Here is an 11,987-nt window from a genome sequence, read left to right as displayed (position 1 = left end):
TCAGTCGTGTCCGACTCTTCGCGACCCCATGGACTGCAGCCAACCAGGCTCCTCCGTCCATGGGATTCTTTAGGCAAGAGTACTGGAGTGGGGTGCCATTGCCTTCTCCGTCAGTATATATATATATCCCTTTTCATATTCTTTTCCATTATGGTTTATTTGAGTAAAGTTTCATGCACACACACCTTTAGGTAATCCTTACCCAAGTCTACATTTTCAAAGGGACTTTTTAAGAATCTTTATTATTTATTTATTTATTTTTCTGAGGACTGGGTCAGAATCTCTTCAGCTGCAAAGGCGATGATCTCAGGGTTGTCATTTTTTGTTCACCCTCCTTGTTTTTACTTCAGAGAAGAAGCAGGACAGTCCTGTCCCTCCATCACTGGTCTGGTGCATGAGAGGGCTTAGAGAAGAGCCTCCCCAGTGCAGGGCCTTTTCCTTAAACTCTCACCCTGTGCCAGGCCCTTTGTGTGCACTGCTGTATCTAATGCTCTCAGCAACTCTCTGGGGTTAGTTGTACCTTATTCCTGCTTCACGCGTTGGGAAATGAAGGTGCAGAGAGGTTCAATGGCTTGCCCAATGTTTCTCATCTTGGAAGCAGAAGAACCCAAATGTGAAACTCAGTCTGATTCAGAACCTTCCCACCCCGACTACTGTGCTGCTCCCCTACAATGAGGGTATCGAGTACCTACATCAGCAGCCGGGTAACTAGCTCAAATGATCATCTCCAGCGACCCTCTTGCTAGCAGCTCTTGAGTGCTATTATAGGAGATAAATAAAGTGACAAAGGAAGACGTCTGCGGGGGGCACATGACGCTGGCAGATTCTTACACAGGATCTCAGGGGCCTAATGGGCTTTCTATTTCCAGCAATGTGGTGGATTGCAATACATAGAGCCCTCCTGCTATGAAGACACCTGGAAATGCGATCTGAAATAGAGCTAGCATTCCTTTAAATGTCATACTGGACTCAAAAGAGAGAAAAGGAAATCCCAGGGACCAAAAAAGAAATGAAAACTAGAAACCAGAGTGCAATCTGCAAACTAAAGCTGGAGCTGCCTGGGGGAATTTGATGATCTCAGAAACTGAGGAGCCTGGGATATAGTGGTTACTCTGGGACAGAAGGAAAACTCAATATCTCTTGTAAAGCTGTTACCCATAGTGAAAGGGTAAAGAGAAAAGAAAAGACCCTCAAAAGACCAAGAGAAATGACAGGAAGGCTCACATTCCTTGGAGTGAGTTCTCAGTGGTGGAAAAGTTTGAAACCCCAGGCCTGCCCTCTCTAGCCTTGGAGTTCAACAGTGAACTCCCCATGTGGTACCAGACACCTCTGGATGTTAAATTAGCATAGTGGCATTTCTTAGATGTTCCGCAAGTTCCTGACAAATGCAGAGCTGAGGCATTGCTAGAGAGATATCCCCAAACCTGGAGCCCCAAGGTTCCCATGGATCAAACAGTAGATGAAACGAGTTCACAATCCAAGGTCTTTAAAAAAAAAAAAAAAACAGCAAATGTATGAGCCAATGCCAACAGGCATAGCAATAGAAATATCCATCTTTCCAAAACCAGATATCAGATAGAAGCTATAAAATAAGAACATAGAAAGTAATTAAAGGTAAGAAAGGAGTAATGAGAAAAAAGAAATCATCAAAAAAAAACACAAAAAAAACCCCCACCAAAAAACAAAACTAAGCAGATTGCTTAGTGCAGGTAGAACTTTGAACAAAGGAGCAAGGCTACATACTTAAGAGCGGCTTAAGGAAGAACCAGGGGAGCACTTGATCCAACTCTGTCTGACATCTGAGACAGATGGAAAAATTTCCAGAACACTGCACAGGGGAACAAGTGGTCCCAGGAAGGCAGTCTTGGGCCTTTTACTGGAAACAACAGACAAGAATAGCTCTTTTTGTATTGGACTGCCCTGTCATCAGCAAACCCTTTTTGTAAAGGGCCATATAATAATTATTTTCAGCTTTGCCAGCCATGCGTGTCACATAATTGTCTTTGCGTTTTTCTACAACCCTTGAAAATGCAAACATTTTCCTTAGCTCACAGGCCTCGGGTGGGTTTTGACCTGAGGGCTATCATTTGCAGACCCTGTGCTGAGCCCTAGGCTGCCGTGGCATTTGCCACCACCGTGTGCATGGGGAGAGTCTGCCTGCAGATGAAACTGCTCGAAGGAAGGCCTTGCCAGGAAGAAGACAAAGAGAACACAGATTCCTGATGACAGGGTTTGAGTGTCTGGACCCACCATACACAAAGGTCCAACCAGGAATTCTTAGTTATGTGAATTAATAAATATTCTTTTTTTTTTTTTTAAAAAGCCACTTTTCCTTGGTTTTATGCCACTTATAAACAAAAGAGCAACATGCACATTTAGCAATGCCCTTGAAGCTCATTTTAAGAGAATCTTGAAATCCTTTGTGTGTGATAGTCTGCTGGCCTTAACATTGTCTAAACAGAAATTGATTTCATTTGGAAATTACAGAGGATATAATGAGTGCACCATTATTCTACAATCAGCTGCTATGTGGAGGGAAAAAGAGAAGAGTCCAGCACCATACTGAGTGTTTTACAAGTTGTCTCATTAAAGCGTTACAATGACTTTTTCAACCCCATATCACAAATGTCCTAGATCAGGGGTCATCAAACTTTTCCTGTAAAGGGCCAGAGAGTAAATACTTTAGGCTTTGTCGTCTACATACAGTCTATTGAAACGACTTAACCCCGCCATGCAGAGCAAATGTAGCCATCAGTTCAGTTCAGTTCAGTTCAGTCGCTCAGTCGTGTCCGACTCTTTGCGACCCCATGAATCACAGCATGCCAGGCTTCCCTGTCCATCATCAACTCCCGGAGTTCACTCAAACTCACATCCATCGAGTCAGTAATGCCATCCAGCCATCTCATCCTCGGTCGTCCCCTTCTCCTCCTGCCCCCAATCCCTCCCAGCATCAGAGTCTTTTCCAATGAGTTAACTCTTCGCATGAGGTGGCCAAAGTACTGGAGCTTCAGCTTTAGCATCATTCCCTCCAAAGAAATCCCAGGGCTGATCTCCTTCAGAATGGACTGGTTGGATCTCCCTGCAGTCCAAGGGACTCTCAAGAATCTTCTCCAACACCACAGTTCAAAAGCATCAATTCTTTTGTGCTCAGCCTTCTTCACAGTCCAACTCTCAGATCCATACACGACCACAGGAAAAACTATAGCCTTGACTAGACGGACCTTAGTCGGCAAAGTAATGTCTCTGCTTTTGAATATACTATCTAGTTTGGTCATAACTTTTCTTCCAAGGAGTAAGTGTCTTTTAATTTCATGGCTAAGTCACCATCTGCAGTGATTTTGGAGCCCCCAAAAATAAAGTCTGACACTGTTTCCACTGTTTCCCCATCTATTTCCCATGAAGTGATGGGACTGGATGCCATGATCTTCGTTTTCTGAATGTTGAGCTTTAAGCCAACTTTTTCACTCTCCTCTTTTACTTTCATCAAGAGGCTTTTTAGTTCCTCTTCACTTTCTGCCATAAGGGTGGTGTCATCTGCATATCTGAAGTTATTAATATTTCTCCCGGCAATCTTGATTCCAGCTTGTGCTTCTTCCAGCCCAGTGTTTCTCATGATGTACTCTGTATATAAGTTAAATAAGCAGGGTGACAATATACAGCCTTGATGTACTCCTTTCCCTATTTGGAACCAGTCTGTTGTTCCATGTCCAGTTCTAACTGTTGCTTCCTGATCTGCATACAGATTTCTCAAGAGGCAGGTCAGGCGGTCTGGTATTCCCATCTCTTTCAGAATTTCCCACATTTTATTGTGATCCACAAAGTCAAAGGCTTTGGCATAGTCAATAAAGCAGAAATAGATGTTTTTCTGGAACTCTCTTGCTTTTTCCATGATCCAGTGGATGTTGGCAATTTGATCTCTGATTCCTCTGCCTTTTCTAAAACCAGCTTGAACATCAGGAAGTTCACGGTTCACATATTGTTGAAGCCTGGCTTGGAGAATTTTGAGCATTACTTTACTAGCATGTGAGATGAGTGCAATTGTGCGATAGTTTGAGCATTCTTTGGCTTTGCCTTTCTTTGGGATTAGACAATATGTAAATAGAGCAGGTATGGCTGTGTTCCAATAAAACTTTATTTGCAAAAACAGGTGGTGGAAAGCAATCAGCAATCAATAAAAATAAATAAATATTAAAAAGCAGGTGGTGGGCAGGATTTTGTGTGTGGGCTGTAGATTGTTGACATTTGTACAAGATGATCATTGCCCTCCTAGCAAATGAGCTTAACTATTTGAAAAGAGCACTTCCCCCAACACTATAAATGTTACTTGTGCTTCATCCAATATTGCATTAAGAAATTTCTATTAAAATGTCAGCTTGGATAACCTGAATCTTTCATCTGGAACTTAGCACTCATGACCTCTTAAAAATTAGTGATCTTCATGTTTCTGCTTGTTTGCCCTGACTTGACTGGAAGCTTTTTAAGGATATGGTTGTTTGTTCACTTACTGTCTAAAATAGGGTAAGAGTGGACGTGTTAGTCACTCAGTCCTGTGTGACTCTTTGTGACCCCATGGACTGTAGTATGCCAGGCTCCTCTGTCCATGGAATTCTCCAGACAAGAATACTGGAGTGGTAGTCATTTCCTCCTCTAGGGGATCTTCCCAACCCAGGGATCGAACCTGGGTCTCCTTCATTGCAGACAGATTCTTTAAGGTCTGAGCCACTGGGGAAGCCCCAAACAGGGTAGTCAGTGACTACCATCCTTGGGCTAAATCCTGCCCCTGAGCAAACTCTGGCCTGGGGATCAAGCCTGCCTCCCCCACTGCTTGTTTCACAAATAAAGTTTTATTGAAGCATACTAATTCACTTTCATATTTGCTATTTTAGTGCTCTAATGGCAGAATTGAGTAGTTGTGGCAGAGATCAAAGCCAAAATTATTTGCCATCTGAACTTTTGCATAAAAGTTTTCCTGGTTCATTCTCTAGACAGAAGGTGAAGTTATAATTACCTTAATTGCTGGCTGAGTATTTTCTTAAGTAGGAAGTTGTCTTTGCTTGGGAAAATAGGTTGGTGAGTGTTTGGTCTGGAGAACACCCAGCACACAGGTATTTGGAAGAGCCCAGGCAGAAAGATGTACCATTCTATGTAAGAAAATGAGAAGAATGTTGGGTTTGGCTCCTAAAACAATGGAGGGGAAAAGCAGGGTGGGTGGTGGGAAAAGACTGGAGAGAGAGGAGCTGGGAAGTTCTTGAGAGGTAGGAACATTACAGGAGGTGGTAGCCAGGCCGAAGAAAGAGCTAATACATGATTTTAAGTTGTTTGCTCGGTTGTATGCAATGTCACCCTTCCTGTGATCACTTGGTCTTTAGGAAAACGCCTTGTTGCATGGTTGCTTTGGGGGTGGGGTGGGTCAGAGAAGAAGCTGTATGCTATATAGCAGCTGATGCCAGAGCAGAATGAAGAACTAGCTATAAGATATAGAGCAAAACAAAGTTTGGTAAAGTCAGGACATGAGAACTAATCATATAACCATACAACTAACATGAGAATTAACTATAAGTCTATAAGAACTTCTCTTCGAATTTGAAGAACCCTTGGAAGTGCTTTAGGTGTCTTTCATCTATGGAATTGGGTTTGGAGCCATCATCTAGAATTTAAGGACCCGGGTGACCCTAGCTGATAGCTGAGTTAGACCTTTACTCAACAAGCATGAGTAAAGCATTCTCCTTACTCCCAGGAGCTCATGCTCTGTGGGAAACAGAAACACATGTGTAATAAGGTGTCTGACAGAAAGATGCTGTGAATGCATGAATGGCCAGGTGTCATGGAGGAATTCCTGCAGGAGGTGACCTTTGAGCTGAATCCTGAGGGATGAGAAAGGGTTAATTGTTCAGAGAGGGAAAGGGAGGATCTCCCAGCCCGAGGGAACCAAGGGTGCCCAGATGGGAGTCAGGAAGTTTCCTGTGAGGGAAATTGAAGAGGCAGACTGTGCAGAGATGGGTCAGGGCCAGGTAATTTTGTTTACTTCTTATTTTTCCTCATACGAGGAAGATGCTCAATAAAAGATGTTCTCAGATGGGTTAGCATCTATTATTTAATTGATGCTGGGAAATATTTAAGGCAGGAGAAGAAGGGGATGACAGAGGATGAGACAGTTGGATGGCGTCACTGGCTCATGGATGTGAGAGTTTGAGCACGCTCTGGGAGTTAGTGATGGACAGGGAAGCCTGGTGTGCTGCAGTCCGTGGGATCACAGAGTCAGACATGTCTGAACGACTGACCTGAAATGATTTAATAGGAACTGGGCATTGATGAGGCGTCTCTTGGGCTTTCCAGGTGGTGCTGGTGGTAAAGAATCCGCCTGACAATGCAGGAGACATGAGAGACCTGGGTTCGATCCCTTGGTCAGGAAGACCCTCTGGAGGAGGAAATGGCAGGAGACATGAGAGACCTGGGTTCGATCCTTGGTCAGGAAACCCTCTGGAGGAAGAAATGGCAACACACTCCAGTATTCTTGCCTGGAGAATCCTGTGGATGGAGGAGCCTGGCAGGGTACAGTCCATAGGCTCACAAAGAGTCGGTTGGATACAGCTGACTGACAGCATGTGTGCGCACGAGTTGTCCCTTTCTCATTGCTCTTTAGACTGTTTAATATCTGGAGGCCTTACAGCCGTTCTTACTGTGAACATGCGTCTTGAGTGAACATCGTGATCTATATCAAGGACTGGGGGATTTTAACTGATCTTTTAAAGTTTTTTATTGATGCATAGTTGATTTATAGTATTGTGTTAGTTTTAGGTATACAGCACAGTGATTCATTTATACATCCAAATACATTCTTTTTTATATTCTTTATATTTATATTCCTTATTTATATATGTTGCTTTTCTGATTCTTTTCCCTTATAGGTTATTATAAAATATTGAGAACAGTTCCCCATGCTATGCAGTAGGTCCCTGCTGGTTATCTATTTTTTATACAGTAGTGTGTATCCTAACCTTCTAATTTATCCCTCCCACCAACCCCCTTTCCCTTTTGGCAATCATAAGTTTGTTTTCTATATCAATGAGTCTCTTTCTGTTTTTGAAATAAGTTCATTTGTATCATATTTTTAGACTCCACATATAAGTGATCTCTTATATTTGTCTTTCTCTCCAACCATGTTGCTACAGATAGCATTACTTCATTCTTTTTATGGCTTAGCAGTATTCCATTGTGTACATATACGACATCTTTATCCATTCCTCTGTTGATGGACATTTAGGTTGCTTCCATGTCTCGGCTGCTGTAAACAGTGTTGCAATGAACACTGGGGTGCATGTATCTTTCTAAATTATGATTTTCTCCAGACATGTCTAGGAGTGGGATTGCTGGGTCATATGGTTGTTGTGATTTAGTTGCTAAGCCATGCCCCATTCTTTGCGACCCCATGGACTGCAGTGCAGATCATATGGTAGTTTATTTTTAATTTTTAAAGAAACTTCCATATAGTTCTCTGTAGCAGCTATACTAACTTACCTTCCCACCAACAGTGTGGGAGGACTTCTTTTTCTCCACAACCTCTAGCATTTATTGTTTACAGACTTTTTGATGATGACCATTCTGACTGGTGTGAGGTGACACCTCATTGCAGTTTTGATCTGTATTTCTCTAATAATTAGTGATGCTGAGCATCTTTTCATGTGCTTTTTGGCAACAGATATGTCTTCTTTGGGCTTTCCTAGTGGCTCAGTGGTAGAGAATCCACCAGCCAGTGCAGGAGACGCAGGTTCTATCCCTGGGTAGGAAAGACCCCCTGAAGAAGAAAATGGCAACCCACTCCAGTATTGTTGCCTGGGAAATCCCATGGACACAGGAGCCTGGCAGGCTACAGTCCACAGGGTCACAAAGGGTCGAACGCAATTTAGCAACTAAACAACAATAAACATCTTTGGAGAAATGTCTATTTGTAATTGATTATTTATGTTGTCAAAGATTATGTGTTAAAAAATAAAAGGCTCATGCTTGAGTTTAAAACCTGACATTACCACTTCTTAATTGTAAAGTACAATTTACTTAACCTCTCGGTTCACTCTCCATGGAGGGGGGGATGATGATATCTGTGTAGCATAATTATGGAGATAAGCAAATTACGTGACATAAGTAAAATTATCAGCCCAGTGGCTATCACATAGTTGCTGCTCCATAAATACGAGCTCCATATTTCCAATTAAATCTCTGTACATGATTCTTTGACAGTTGTTTACAACATTCATATTTTCCAGTAGAGTAGCCACCAGCCATCTGTGGCTATTGAGCACTTGAACCATGGCTCATGAGAACTGGACGTGTCACAAATGTAAAATGCATAACACGTTTCAAAGACTTAGTATGAACTTAAGAGCGGAAAATACCCCATTAATACATTTGCATATTGATTACAGGTTTAAATGATATTTTGGATATATTCAGATAAAAGATATATTCTTTTAAAAATATCTCACCTCTTTCATTTTTTAAAAATTGTGTTTATTTATGTATTTGGTTTTATTTTTGGCTGCACTCTGCCTTTGTTGCTATGTTTGGGCTTTCTCTAGTTGGGGCAAATGGGATGCCCGTTCATTGTGATGCTCTGCTTCGCATTGTGGTGGCTTCTCTTGTTGTGGAACATGGGCTCTAGAGCTCGTGGTTTTCAGTAGTTCTGGCGTAGGGTCTTCGTTGTCCTGTGGCATGGGGATCTTCCTGGACCGGGGATCTTCCTGGTCCAGGGATCAAACCTGTGTCCCCTGCATTGACAGGCAGATTCTTAACCACTGGACCACCAGAGAAATCTCTCACCTGTTTCCTTTTAATTTTCTAACATAATAGAAAATTCCAAGTTAGATTCATGGCTCACCTAATACTGCTGGTGGACAGTTATTCTTCCGGAAGAGTGATGGAATTAAATTTTAAGGCTTCTCTAAAGCCCCTAGATGATCAATTAAATGTTTCAATTTTTCACCTTTTGCTATAAATATCTATTGCCTTAAATTCAATGGGGTTTTGAAAGTAAAGTACTTAACCATTAGAGAACAGGCTAAACGACTTTGATAGAAAAAACTCAGTGGTTAAACCTTTTCTTTTTTCACATTTTTACCACCATCTGTGTCATCTGAATGCTGTGTTCTCTAATGCGGGGATGAAGGTTCAAGAACTGTCTCTCTGTCTCACTTCTGATGGATGGAATCCCAAAGCCCAGCTGCCCCGCAGTACTCTCTGTCCTTTCTGGATTGCACAGTGAATTCATTTTCTTTTTATGTGCGACAGTGCCTTCACTTTTTGAACTCTCCATCTTTCTTAGAAACCACACAGGGATGTCCCTGGACTACGGGGGAGATTCTTTTGAACTCTAAATCAGCAGTAGGCCTTGGGCTTGACATCAAAATCATTTAAACACACAAATGAGGAAACCCAATACAGGAGGTCTGGTTTGTATCTAAAATCCAGTACACTAGCTGCCTTTGGGATGCAGAGAAAAGCTGAAGCATTTCTTCACACATTGTATCTCCTCTTCCTTGCTACCATCTGTTGATCTTTTTGCTGGGGGAGGCAAGGGGTGAGTGAGGCTCCCATTAAGCACTTGACATGGGTGGAGGCAGAGAGACAAAGGAGAGGGAAGCCGGTTTTCATTACGCGGCCACGTCGTTTTCATAGTCTCCATTTTCCTTTCCCATCCTCAAATCCTCTAACCTCTCTTCCAACCCTCATACCCTCCCACAGTTGCTGCTTCTTCCCAAAGACACCCATGACCTCTATATCACTGAAACCCACGGACACTTTCTGTCCTATCCAGGGATAACCATAAAGTCCACATCGCTTATCCACTGCTGGCCTGGGTACCACAGCTGTGTTCAGTCTCTACCTAGCCTCATCTCCCAGCCAGCACTCTCCAGTGGGCTTTCTTCTGCCATGCCCAGCAGCCTTCTGAACGGCTCCTTCAGAAGTCGCTCATGATGCGTGTGATGCCACATCAGTGGTGTCTGTCAGTTTCCATCTTCCTTGACCGCTCATCAGCCCATCACTCCTTCCATCTTGAGACCCTTTGTTCCTTGGCTTTCCAATACAATCCTCACCTAGTTTGCTCCTAGACCTTTGGACACTCCCTCTCTATGTGCTCTGCAGGCTCAGCTTTTCCTTGGCTACTAAGTGTCAGCTCCCTGAGACTCGGCCATGAGCCCCATTCTCTACAATATCCCTTGTCATCCAACAATCATAACATTTCCAGAGTTTCAACAACTAATAATCCTGATATTTTTCAAATTTACATCCTCAGCCCAGAAAACTTTTCTGAGCTCCAAACCCATAAACCTAACCTCTTTCTAGACATTTCAGCTTGAATGTCTCAAAGAGCTTCAAAATTAACAAGGCCAAAATGAACCTCCAAGGCCTGGTTCTCCCCAACTCTTTCCTCTTTCAAGGAGTAATAGTAGTATTCATTTCTTGTGTGAGCCAGCAATCACTTTGAAAGTCACTTTGAATGTCTCCCTTTCTTTGCCTTTACTATCTGTTCCATTATATCATCCAATCCCGACACTCCTATATAGCTATAGTCTCTCAGATCCATTCACTTCTTTCCACCCTCCCTGCCAACCCTGGGGCCACAGTTCCCATCATTTCTTGCTTGGATGGCTTCAGTAGACTCCAGTCTTCTTCCCATTCCTCCCCAAACACAGTAACCAGAATCATTTGGCATACTGAGTCTTAGGCCTGTTGAGTCTTCCACAACCTGGTTTCCTTCCTGAGTGTAGAAGTCCTGGACACTTTGGGATATGTGACCTGGGAGCTCTATGATTTTAAAAGCCTGAGGGTTTTACAGGAGTTCAGGGAAGGATAAAGTTACTTCTAGCAAGGGGTTGGGGATCTTCACAGAGGAGGGGCTTGACTGTGAAGGATGGTTAAGTCCCAATCATGTGGATATGAGAGAAGGTCAATTTAGAGAGTGGAAACATGAGCAAAAATAGGGAAGTAGAAAATGTAAGTATTGGTTCATTGATTTATTGAACAATGAATTATTGAGCATTCATCATGAGCATGGCTGGGAAGGGCTGGGAATAGTTTGATGAACAAAACAGACATGGCCTCTGGCCTCATAAAACTGATAAGAGGTGTGGTATGGGGAGTGTTTGGGGCACAGAGCACATAACAGTGGATCAAGGAAAGTTAATGTGGAAGAGAGAACAAAGGCCAGTTAGTAGGAGAGCCTTAAAGAGCAAACAAGGAGTTTTAGACTTTCAGTCAAGACTCAACCTCAAGTCCTTACAGGAGATGCTCAGGAAATGTAAATTAGGGAAGTAGTCTGGGTGTGAAGCAAGAGGACGAGTAGGCAAGGATTGGGGCAGACTGGAAATCTCAATTCTATCCAGAGCCGTGAGCGATTACTCACCGCAGGTATTATTGCCATTCAGGGGCACAGGCCCTGAGTCCCTGCTATCAAAAGAGGGAAACACAGGATTTTAGAGCGATTTTTGGTTTGTTACATTTTGATAAGTAGTTCAATTCACTTATTTTTCAAAATACGTGAAGGTCAATCAAACTCTGTTGGCTGGATGGCTGCTTGTGAGATGCTAGTTTGTGGGTTCTGCTCAAAGGAGATGGGAGACACTTAACACATTATTGGCCAAGGGATTTTTGCAGAAACCAATGCCTGTGGCCATACTACATCTCCAGTCAATAGTGTGTTAATATCTAGGAAGACTATTCATGTGTAAGATGGGCTGAAGGTGGGAACCTTAGGCAGAGAGCCCACGAGAAGTGGCCTAGGAGACAAAGAATGAGAGATTGCATTAGAATTAGGCAGTGAGAAAGAAGGTGGGCCTATCCCAGAAAGATTCAGCCTCAATAACCAAACCACATGCAGGGTGCCAATGTCCCTTCTAGCTGGGGTCTGTCATTCTGGCTGATGGAATAACAGCATGTTGTTGGGTGGGGTTTCAGAAACAGTATTAAAGGAGTGTGCCTTTTGTTATTTA

Source organism: Ovis canadensis, chromosome 6 (genome assembly GCF_042477335.2).
Source record: "Ovis canadensis isolate MfBH-ARS-UI-01 breed Bighorn chromosome 6, ARS-UI_OviCan_v2, whole genome shotgun sequence".
Lineage (NCBI taxonomy): Eukaryota > Metazoa > Chordata > Mammalia > Artiodactyla > Bovidae > Ovis > Ovis canadensis.
Note: the sequence above shows the minus strand (reverse complement) of the source record.